The 12493-nt window shown below is 36.0% G+C and overlaps 2 pseudogenes; both read left to right on the top strand.

The window, feature by feature from the left end:
* The first annotated feature begins 2401 nt into the window (after positions 1 to 2401).
* On the top strand, positions 2402 to 5468 carry LOC120770172 (annotated as a pseudogene).
* A 1496-nt stretch (positions 5469 to 6964) lies between these two features.
* Positions 6965 to 12493, top strand: part of LOC120770103 — a 12706-nt pseudogene continuing 7177 nt past the window's right edge.

Below are 12493 nucleotides of genomic sequence, written 5' to 3'. Positions count from 1 at the left end.
TAACTTATTTCGGCTTTTTGGAATATTAACATATTTCTCATTTCTTGCATAGATATGTGCTTAGCATTTTCAAAGGCTGCCTTAAAATATGTTTACCCTTGGCATATCCGATTTCTAAAATTTCCATTAGCTTATAAATACATACAGAATTTTAAACACACGTAGTGTTGGTTAGTAAAAATCATACCAAACAGTAATAAGTATGGCTTATTGTCATTGAGCGAGCCACACGCGCCGCTGGAATAAATAATGTGTGATGCCAATAGTCATGCCAAATGTCATAAGCAAGCATGAGAGAAACACGCGTAGCGTTGGCGATAAGGGAGAAAGATCAAATGACTGCTACCATTAGGTACATTATGCTTAAGAACAAAAAGGTATTGAAAAATATACACGCAAACTCTAATTTACTCGAGAAGAACGCCTCATCCTCTCTCAAATTTAACGAACTCAACGCACTTGAAAATATTCTAAACTTCTTGTTATATTTTTATTTGCTGCGTGTGTATCACAATCGGGGTTTTCAAATACCCAGAAGCCCTTCCGATTTGCATGTGGATAGATAACTGAACTGTGTTTGGTCTTCTTTGAATTGAAACACACGTCGATATTTGCCAATGCCAAACCGCCAATAAATAAATATTGATGTGAAATTGTTTGTTGTACTTTTTTTTTTTTTAATTTTAATAAGTACTATGTCGATATTATTTCAACGCTCGTCCATTATATTTTTTTCCTTTTCTTTACTGGCGTAGACACCGTTTACGCGGTTATAATCAAGTTAACAATAGCGCTTCAGTCGTCTTTTCTTTTCCCTATTTAGCTAAGTGTCCTTCTCCAAGTGATCTCTCCAACGGAGTTGAGGTCTTCCTCTTCCTCTGCTTCCCTTCCATCCGGACACCATGACCTAGCTAGCGCAGTCCCTGTTTCTTGATTCGCTGAGCTATGTCAAGGTCGCCGTATATCTCGTACAGCTCTCGTACATTCTTTTGGTGTTGTTTAACGTTAGTTAGCAAAGCGTTATTAGCTCTGAGAGGTATCAACTTCTGACGTAGCGGCATAAAGGCAGTTCCTTTTCGTGCTGTCAAAGGCGAATTTAAAATCTACGAAGAGGTGGTGTGTGTCGATCTTCCTTTTACGGCACATGGGGAAAATCTGGTCTAAAACCACATTGAAAAGGTTTAATCAGTTTAATGACGTTCTAATCGTCAGATATGCTTTCAACCGACCATATCTTGCAAAGAAGCTGATACATGCACCACGTTGTTCTTCAGCCGTGTAATTGCTATTCGAACCTCATCATATTCGGGCAATGGAAGATGGAATAGCCATCGTCATCGATTGCGGAATCGAGTTCGCCATCTCCAGATGTTACTCCTTCACTGCCGTTTAGCAGCCTGAAGAAATGTTCCCTTCATAACTTCAGTATACTCTGAACAGCAGCCACTAGGCCACCACTTTTGCTCCTACAAGAGTATGCTCCGTTCTTAACACCTTCCATAAGTAGCCACGTTTTTTCGTAGACTTTTCGAGCAATACTCCTGTCCGCTAGCTTCTCAAGCTCTTCATACTCACGCTTTATTTTATATATGGATAGATATTATGGAGTAAGTACGAACATTTCGCAACACGTTTGAGTAAGAAAACTATCCAATTTTCAGAGTAAAAATACTTCGAAAATACCGGAAACTACACCATAAATTTCAACCAAATTCGTTGTATAAAATTATCTATTGTATATGTAGACCTCAGGGGCGATGAATGACTTTTACCGAAAACTTCGGTCAATTTGATAAATATATTTATAAACATAGGAGAAAATTTTTTTTGATAATACTATGCTCTGCTGTGAAAAATGGGTGAAATCGGTTTAATTATTTCTTAAGCAATTATAAGGATTTTCAATGTGTTAAAAATGGTCCTTTTATAGTAGCCACCTCAGTTATTTTCTTGAAGTTCAGATACCGTCGTAGACCCGATTTATCAGTTGATATATTTCCGATTTTCTATGTTACTTTGAACCCGTTTTGGTAGGCTCCGACTCTCCACCTGACTTTAAGCCACTTATTTATTAGGTGAAATGTGTGATATTTTGGTGAAATTGAGTGGCTTTGGTTTTGTAGCTATAAAGTAGTTCATCGCCTAATATGAATAAATCGGTCTAATTCTTGGTCTAAACCGCCTAACTTCATACACCTAATAAATCAAATTTCGTTTCCTCGGCTGCGATTAGCTCGCATATATCTCCCAAAAGAAGTTGTCTCAACAAATTTAAGCAAGAATATTTTGATTAGTATATGTATTATTACCAATCGGTTGTAAGAATTATGGCACTAGTGTGATGAAAATAACGATAATTAATATAAATATCTCGTTTATAAATAGAGTCTAAGTTCATAACATGGCAATGATTAGTCCATTTAAAACTTTGTCGAATATAAAGTTGTGTCAAGAGCTGAAAACGCTGGAATTACACGATTTTGGTTAAAATTCAAAAAAAACACTTTAACAACCAATAATTTTAATGCGTCTCTTTAGGTCCAGCGCAATCAAAATATTACATCCGCACTTTACAATGTTATATGCCTTATGTGAATCCCTTTTCCGAGGAAGCGCTAAAAATATTTAGACCAGAAAATTATAAATATACTGATTGCGCCAACGACGAGGCTTTCATTACAAGCAGTTATCAGCTAAATGCACGACAATACCTTCTACACATGAATATCGAGGCCATAGAGCGAGCCGTTAAACCGTTAAATGCCAGTGCCACATATGTCCTTTGCTGTTATCGGCAAATTATCAGGGCTGAAAGCGGTCGCACGGCTGACAAAAAACATAAGTGAGTGGCTTGTGTTGAGTATTTTCATACATAATTTTACGCGTAATGAAAGATTTCGATATTAAGTGATAATAACCTTTCTTTGCAGGCTTTTAAATTGCACCACATTTCAACAGGACATTCTGGTCCCCATACATATAGAATATATGGTTACTGAGTGTTATATTGACACGAAACCTATTCAAGCGGATGCCTTATCATTTATACGAACACAAAAGCATTTGAACAGCTCTAAAACTAGTTCGAACGTTAGAAGTGCGAGACCGTCGACTATAAGAAAGCCGAGCATACTCCTGGTGGACATTGATACGAGTAGTATGTCACGCATAAATTTAAGACGCACAATGCCGCTGACTGCTAAGTATCTGCATATGAGCGAGGAATGGATTGAATTTCATGGTTATAATAAATTAAGTGAGAAATGTGTACTAAATACCCGGAATTCATCTATGAACTAAGACTTAGGTGAGTAGATAGATATGCTGGTGCTTAATATGTTAAAAAAGGGGTAAAATCGGGTCAATACTCGCACATCCTTAAGCCCACATTTACCAAATATAAGGATTTTCGAAAGTCCCTTTGATTTTATGCCGAACATATCGGTCAGAATATAATATATCTTAAAACATTTTTGAAAGCGCCTTTTTCTGTCCTCGAGCCGAAAAGGGGATATAAAATCGGCTCAATACCAATGTGCATAAAATGAGATTTTCGAACTTCTTTTTGGCTTTGTATCATTTATATCGGCTAATCTGTAAGTTATCTTAATGAAAAGTAGATAGCATCTTTTTTTGGTAAAAACGCTCTCTCTCCCTCTCTCTTTTAATACGAATAGCGCTCATTAATGACTACTTTTTATTTCCCTCTATATAAACACAGGTCGGTGATAACACTTTTCCAAATTTGATGCCGCTGCTAACGTCTTACAATGAATCAATGGCTCATGAGAAATGCAAGCCTACAACGGTAGGCGGACTTAACCAACCCATTGGTAACTTTATTTGGAATAATTTTAAGCAAGCCGCTTACATAACGGCATATTCGGAGGATGTGGTGTGTATAAATACGATTAATTATAAGAAGATAGGATTTGAGCACCCACCAACTGATTACACAGTACAACAGCTAATCTGGGGGGTGAGAAATTCCAAGTCAGGACGATGGTCAGTTTTTTATGACCTTTTAAATTTTTTCCTTATCTTGATGTTTTTTCGCTTAGTTGTAACATTTTGGCAAAAAAAAAAAAAAATTTCTTCTACTGTTCGCGTTCGTCGGCACTTGTTGAATGACAAAAATCACAGAACCAGTGTGAGATATGTGAACATTACAGAACCAGTGTTGCTGGATTTTTTATGAATTAAAAAAAAAAAAATTTAAATTTTTAGAAACAGATTAGAGAAACTGTAATTCTTAATTTTTCTAAATTTGTTTCATCAAAATCGGACAAGGGGTTCGCGAGTTATGTTAAACTACGTTTTTGCCAAAATGTTACAGCTAAGTGAAAAAACATCAAGATAAGGAAAAAATTTAAAAGGGTTTGAGGGTTTTACTATACTGACCTAGTACCATCACCCTGACTTGGAATTTCTCACCCCAAGAATCCCAACATATGTTCCACAGTGTTATTATCTACATCCCATGACTTTGGGTATTGAAAAAGCACTGAAAGTAGAATCTAAAGCTGGTCTACCACACTGTGTTGGCCGGCGACACGTATATAACGATTACATTTTCGCATTTTCGATAGTGCATTACAATTCGCGAATGTGTTTACCGAACAACACACTTTCGGACTGTTTTGGACGAACTCATTTGGTCATACTGCTTTCGATACGGCAGCGACAATGGACCTGAAGGTGCTGGAGTATCTTAAGAAATTTAAAAGTGAAGGAATACTGGAGCGTTCGATCGTGTTATTTCTTTCGGATCACGGTGTACGTTGGGGTCCATTGGTGAAATTAACATCTGGCTTCTTAGAAGAACGTTTACCAATGCTTTTCATATCGTTACCACCGTGGTATCAAAACGAACATCCAGATTTCGTTAAAAATCTAAAAAGTAATCAGCAGCGTTTAACGACACTCTATGACATTTATGCCACACTCAAACATATACTTGAAGAAGCGGATCCTGATATAAAAGTACGTTATGTCAACGGCTCTATACCTGGTAAAAGTATTTTCGTGAAATACTGAGGAACGCACTTGTAATGATGCCGGCATTCCTGATCATTGCTGTACCTGTGTACCATATGAAATTGTACCCACAAAGGATGGACTCGCAAAGAATGTAACGGCACTAGTGTTAGGCGAAATGAATGAATATCTGGTTAATAAAGATATTAGCAATATATGTGCCGAATTAAAATTAGAAAGGATCAATAGTGTTGAAATGAAAAATGATCAAAATACCAAATGAGTCTACATATCGTATAAATTTCGAAGCAAATCCGGAGAAAGCGAGATTTCAGGCTACGGTCAAGCTTTATAATATAACAACAAATACACTCAATACCAAAGTAGAAGAGATCTCGCCTCTGGATTCGTATGCAAAAACTTCCAAATGCATTGAGGACGAAGAGAAGAAGTATTGTATTTGTAAAAATAACACAACGACAAAGCCATAAACCATAACATATTACTTAGAAGACTATGTATATATATGATGTTAAGTCTTAAGATTCATACTCATTATATGTATGTGCTAAAACTTGAGAACTTTATGAATGTGCTAAAAATTACAAAAAAATTTAAAATCAAAATGGAGTTGATTTTTAATGTACATACAAATTTGGGATATGTGCGTCTAGTTAAATGCAGCATTTTTGGTACATAAATTCAAAATCTCAACGATATTACAATTTTTCATTCACTTGTTCTAAGTTTCGATCGTAATGGTTTTTAGTTTCTTCAGCGAACTTACTTTCCTTTAATAGTGTGAATATTTGAGTGTCAGAAACAGAAGAAAAACAGATGGAACCAAAGCTGACTGCGCAGTTGGCTTTTACTGCACCTAGCGATAAAATTCAGTGAGAGTTACAGTTTCAATAGTGTGACTGTGTAAGAGCGGTCAAATATACACAAATAATTCTGAACAACCTCAAATCGGCTAGTAGTTCCAATTAAATGAATTCCTTCTTCAAAGTCTCATGAGCACAGTTAATGATCGGTTCCAATAAAACATTCCAAAATCTGTGTTCTGCCCCGGTTATAATGCAAATGCTTCATATTCAAAATATCAACCGAAAAATGTTGAGTTGTTCCATAACTAGAGCCTTTTCTATCTCTTAAACAGTATTAACGTAAGCGCAGATGGCTGGATGCTTCGTTTCCATCATTATCACGATCCTCGTTGATTCGCTAAATATGTTATAATGTGTCGCAAAAGTACTTGAGTCACGAACAAATAAACCTTTTTTAATGAAATTTGTAAATGTTTTAGAACATTTGGGGTCTGTGTTTATATATCTGAGTCTGTATTTACAAATTATCATATTTAGCAAGCCATAAATACAAAATAAATGCAATTATGGTCACAGGTGGAGGACATTTAACAGGTATACTCTTTTCAATTGGACCTCAAACTTATTTACTGAAATGTAATTAAAATTTTTTTGAAAAGTTTGGGCGACGTTAAGCCCCTTCATTGAGAACAGTGAGAGATCAATGAAATGATCAGTATAAGAGTTTACGTGATCACTGCCCGATTTGTTTTGGCTTGTTTGAGCGTTTATCTTTTTTTTAATGATACTGTACTTGGTAACACTTTAGAAGGTTCCACTGTATTAACAAATATTAAAATAACCGCAACATTTGCGAATTGTAAAGGTATTTATTTGAATCGATTGGAGTTTTAAATTCAGTAATTTGAAGGGCATAGAAACGTAACAACTGATAAGCAAAAAACGCTAAGAAGAGTGACACCACAATTTGGAAAATGTCGAATAAAGAAGTGTTAATACGTACTAAGTATGAGATTCTCAAAAAAGTGGAAAATCAAAGCGCTTACCTTGTATTAAAAGCTTTCGCGAGAAATTCGAGAAAAGTATTACAATTTTTAATTTGGGGCTTCTTAATCATAACTTTTCAATTGTTTTATATCCAAAAGTCATATATTGTGAATATGAGCCCTTTAGATGACACTTTCGAAATAACAGTAAATAAAAATGCTAGTACAAGTGAGTTTTTGAATTTAAAATAATTATATTATATTATATTGTGCTTAAATATAAAAATAAAATATAAATACATATAATTATAAAATAAAATGTTGATTAAGAAATCGAACGAGTCGTATATCACTCTGAATCGAAAGGTGTATGTCTTAAAAATCTGCGAAGTAAATAAATTATAATACAAAAAAAAAAAAAATTCTCAGAACACCTGCATAAACATATTTTGGAGGCGTTTAATTTGCGTCAAAGGTGAAAAAATGTCACACATTCTCATCTAGAAAGAAAAATAACGTAATATCAAGAAAAATTAATTTGAACTTTTATTGATTATGATTTACTATATCTTATCAAATATATCGTCACCAAAAATGCAGCGTATCATCAAAAACAAATCGAAAATCGCTGGCAGAAATAATAACCAATATATAACCATTTTATAATCTAAACTCAAATGTTGTTTCAATATGAGTGGTTTCTATTAATCGTTTTCCTTCGTTCAAAAAAGTTATGAAAAGTGATGATACGTTTAAGTTATAACTGAAAATCAAAAAAACATATAATTAATTTTTTCTTTTGTTGTAAACTTGTGAAAAATGATGTTATGTTATTTTGCATTTTACGGGACTTGCGGTCAATAAAATCGCACTACCAAATATAATTGAAATAATATCACATAAACAATTTGTTTATAAAGTTAGAATATTGAGGCTATTTTAATTTCTTTGGCCATTTAGTGCAAATTAGTTATGTACAACCATTTTTCTGGAAAATGACCGATAATTCAAAAAAATTGACAAAAATGTACAATCCATGATACTCATGATTTAACGAAAGATAGCAAAGTGAATTTAATTTAAAACGACCAAATTAATTTTACTGCTAACGGTGGAAATGTAGACTTCACAATAGGGTCTTCTAATAACAAGTCGTTTCTCCTTTAGCTTCAATAACCGCTTTAATTCTTGAAGGCGTGGAGTTCACTAGGACCTCAATGGATTCCTTAGTCAGTCAGTTTAACTTCACACTACATTATGTGCCATTATTGCTGAAATTGGGCGAGTTTCCACGCCATATGCATATACATATATATATATGTGACCTGGTCTACGAAAAGGGAGCTAACGTGCGAAAACTTTTTGGATTCTATCACGTGAAAAAGCATCTCATCTTCCATCCGAATCAACTAAAAAGTGAAAATTGCTTTTTTGACACCTAAGTAGGGCACAATTTTCAGATAAGAAATGAATAATGATGAAGTTTCGAAGAATTACTTCTACAAAATTTTCCTCGAGTCTAATATGAGAAAGTATAAAATCTTAAAATAAACATTGAATAGTTTCGAGTAGTGAAATGTCAAAAAGTATTTAAAAAAAAATCTGATAAGTTTGATATATTTAATGTAGTGACGTGTGAAAGGAAAACGAAAAAAAAGTGCCAAAGCATTATTAATATAATTAGCAGTGATAACGACTTTTAGGGAACCACAGTACTTGTAGTTGTTTGATTGTACATTTTTTGAGATTTTCTTAAAGCTTATCAATTAAGTTATTTCCGGACCTGCGGACCTCTCATGTGAACGCATACATTTTACCACTTTTTAGGAAATTTTTTTTTATGCGACAACAAAATTGAACCATTTTAATTTTTTAATATATTTTTATTTGTATTTTGAAATGTACAAAAATTTTTTTTTTTCGTTTTTTACATTTTTAATATTTTTTTTTTATACATAAGTCAAAGTAGTCCCCAACAAAAAAAAAGTAGCTCACTGGTCATGGTGATAGCGGCTGTTCATGTTGCCTGAAATAAAAATATCGAATGGATTATTATTCAGTAGTTCTGCGGCTATCGTCCCCACCAAATATAATCGATTTCATTAAAAAAAACAAATGTCGAACTTCGAAAAAAGAGTCGCGAAAATCTTGTTTTTTTCGTTAAAAATCGTTTAAAAACAAGTAAGGAAGGGCTAAGTTCGGGTGTCACTGAACATTTTATACTCTCGCATGGTAAAGTGATATTCGAGATTTCATAATACGTCATTTACATATTTTTCAAATACCGTATTTTTGTAAAGTTTTATTTCGCTATCATCATTGGTTCCTAATGTATATATTATACAGAGAAGGCATCAGATGGAATTCAAAATAGTGTTATATTGGAAGAAGGCGTGGTTGTGAACCGATTTCACAGTTATGTTAAGACAATATTACATACCGAATTTCGTTGAAATCGGTCTAGTAGTTCCTGAGATATGGTTTTTGGTCCATAAGTTGGCGACGCCACGCCCATTTTAAATTTTTAAAAAAAGCCAGGGTACAGCTTCCTTCTGCCATTTCTCCGGTAAAATTTAGTGTTTCTGACGTTTTTTGTTTGTCGGGTAACGCACTTTTCGTGATTTTCAACATAACCTTTGTATGGGAGGTGGACGTGGTTATTATCCGATTTCTTCCATTTTTGAATTGTATATGGAAATGCCTGAAGGAAACGACTCCATAGAGTTTGGTTGACATAGCTATGGTAGTTTCCGAGATATGTACAAAAAACTTAGTAAGGGGCGGGGCCACGCCCACTTTTCCAAAAACATTACGTCCAAATATGCCCCTCCCTAATACGATCCTTTGTGTCAAATCTCACTTTAATATCTTTATTTATGGCTTAGTTATGACACTTTATAGGTTTTCGGTTTCCGCCATTTTGTGGGCGTGGCAGTTGGCCGATTTTGCCCATCTGCGAACTTAACCTTCTTATGGAACCAAGGAATACGTGTACCAAGTTTCATCATGATATCTCAATTTTTACTCAAGTTACAGCTTGCACGGACGGACGGACAGACGGCAGACGACATACTATGAATTTCGGTCTGAGTTTTTCACATGTTTTCAATACGTTTTACTGTCAAAATAAAAAAAAAAAATCAATTTTTCGAAGTGATTACATGATTACCTCACATACAATGACCAATCATATTGAGTAAAGTCAGCCGGATGATCGAAAATCCTGATATAGTTATGTATATGGGGGCTAAGCTTTCATCCGATTTATCTATTTTAGTCACAAATATACACTGTTATGACTAAAACACGTTCTGTAATTTTCATTGAGATAACTCAAATATTAGCCGATATCTTCTTCTTCTTAATTGGCGTAGACACCGCTTACGCGATTATAGCCGAGTTAACAACAGCGCGCCAGTCGTTTCTTCTTTTCGCTACGTGGCGCCAATTGGATATTCCAAGCGAAGCCAGGTCCTTCTCCACTTGGTCCTTCCAACGGAGTGGAGGTCTTCCTCTTCCTCTGCTTCCCCCGGCGGGTACTGCGTCGAATACTTTCAGAGCTGGAGTGTTTTCATCCATCTGGACAACATGACCTAGCCAGCGTAGCCGCTGTCTTTTAATTCGCTGAACTATGTCAATGTCGTCGTATATCTCGTACAGCTCATCGTTCCATCGAATGCGATATTCGCCGTGGCCAATGCGCAAAGGACCATAAATCTTTCGCAGAATTTTTCTCTCGAAAACTCGTAACGTCGACTCATCGGTTGCTGTCATCGCCCAAGCCTCTGCACCATTTAGCAGGACGGGAATTATGAGCGACTTATAGAGTTTAGCTTTTGTTCGTCGAGAGAGGACTTTACTTTTCAATTGCCTACTCAGTCCGAAGTAGCACCTGTTGGCAAGAGCAATCCTGCGTTGGATTTCCAGGCTGACATTATTGGTGGTGTTAATGCTGGTTCATAAATAGACGGAATTATCTACAACTTCAAAGTTATGACTGTCAACAGTGACGTGAGAGCCAAGTCGCGAGTGCGACGACTGTTTGTTTGATTACAGGAGATATTTCGTTTTGCCCTCGTTCACTACCAGACCCATTTTCTGTGCTTCCTTGTCCAGCCTGGAGAAAGCAGAACTAACGGCGCGGGTGTTGAGGCCGATGATATCAATATCGTCGGCATACGCCAGCAGCTGTACACTCTTATAGAAGATGGTACCTTCTCTGTTTAGTTCTGCAGCTCGAACTATTTTCTCCAGAAGCAGGTTGAAGAAGTCGCACGATAGGGAGTCGCTTTGTCTGAAACCTCGTTTGGTATCGAACGGCTCGGAGAGGTCCTTCCCGATTCTGACGGAGCTCTTCGTGTTGCTCAACGTCAGTTTACACAACCGTATTAGTTTTGCGGGGATACCAAATTCAGACATCGCGGCATAAAGGCAGCTCCTTTTCGTGCTGTCGAAAGCAGCTTTGAAATCGACGAAGAGGTGGTGTGTGTCGATTCTCCTTTCATGGGTCTTTTCCAAGATTTGGCGCATGGTGAATATCTGGTCGGTTGTTGATTTTCCAGGTCTGAAGCCACACTGATAAGGTCCAATCAGTTTGTTGACGGTGGGCTTTAATCTTTCACACAATACGCTCGATAGAACCTGCGATGTTGAGGAGGCCAATCCCACGGTAGTTGGCGCAGATTGTGGGGTCTCCTTTTTTATAATAATTTTAAACTGATTTATGTGGGAGGTAGATGTGATTGTGGATCGATTTCACCCGTTTTCACACTGTGACATGGAAATATGACAAAAATGCCAAGTATATGTAAGTTTAGTCGAAATCGTTCGGTCTGGTTCTGAGGTATGGGATTTCACCAAAAATGCGCGGTGCCACGCCCATCGTTCTATTTTCCATATAGCCTTCTTATAAATCGGAGGTAAAATTTAATGTCTCTTCATCTCTTCATTTATTGCGCTTTTAGTAGTTTTGAACATTACCGTTATATGGGGAGAAAGTTATTTTTCGATTTCATTCATTTTCACACTGTCGGTAGGTCCTCTTATAGTATTTCAGCTGGGTAAATTTGGTTGTTCTTGCTTAGTGAGATATGTACATTAAGCAGTGGTCCGATTACGCCTATCGAATTTTCCAAAGCCCGCATATCAAGTTTCATCAACAGACAGACAGACAGACAGTCAGTCAACCGAATTTCAGCTTTTCTCATCATCTTGATCATTTATATATGTATATATAACCCTATATCTATCTTGCATAGTTTTAGGATAGCTTTAGTTTAGATAGGTACAACCGTTAAGTGAATAACACTATTATACTCTGCAGCAACAGGTTGTAAGAGTATAAATATGGCAGTGCGGTTTTATTGACCGCAAGTGTACATTCTTGCATAGAAGATTATGTGAAGGGCAGCTGTTGTGTAGGAGTTAGAGGACTTCTTATAGTCTAGATATTAACATTTTTACTAATAAACCGAGAGTATTCCTAATCACGGTCCCCTCATGACTGGTAAAGATTTAAGACGGCATTTCTACTTCTCAAAAATCCTCGCTGTAAGACGAACTGCTGGTTCACTAACTCAATATCACAATATGTACATACATTACTTCAAACTGCAAGGGAACTTGGGCCCAACATCTGGCGAAGGCGTAAGCACCCATTGTAGATATAATATATGTTTATATACATACAAGTATTTACGTAGT

This window comes from Bactrocera tryoni, chromosome 1 (assembly GCF_016617805.1).
Source record: "Bactrocera tryoni isolate S06 chromosome 1, CSIRO_BtryS06_freeze2, whole genome shotgun sequence".
Taxonomy (NCBI): domain Eukaryota; kingdom Metazoa; phylum Arthropoda; class Insecta; order Diptera; family Tephritidae; genus Bactrocera; species Bactrocera tryoni.
This window is presented reverse-complemented; position numbering and strand designations above follow the sequence as displayed.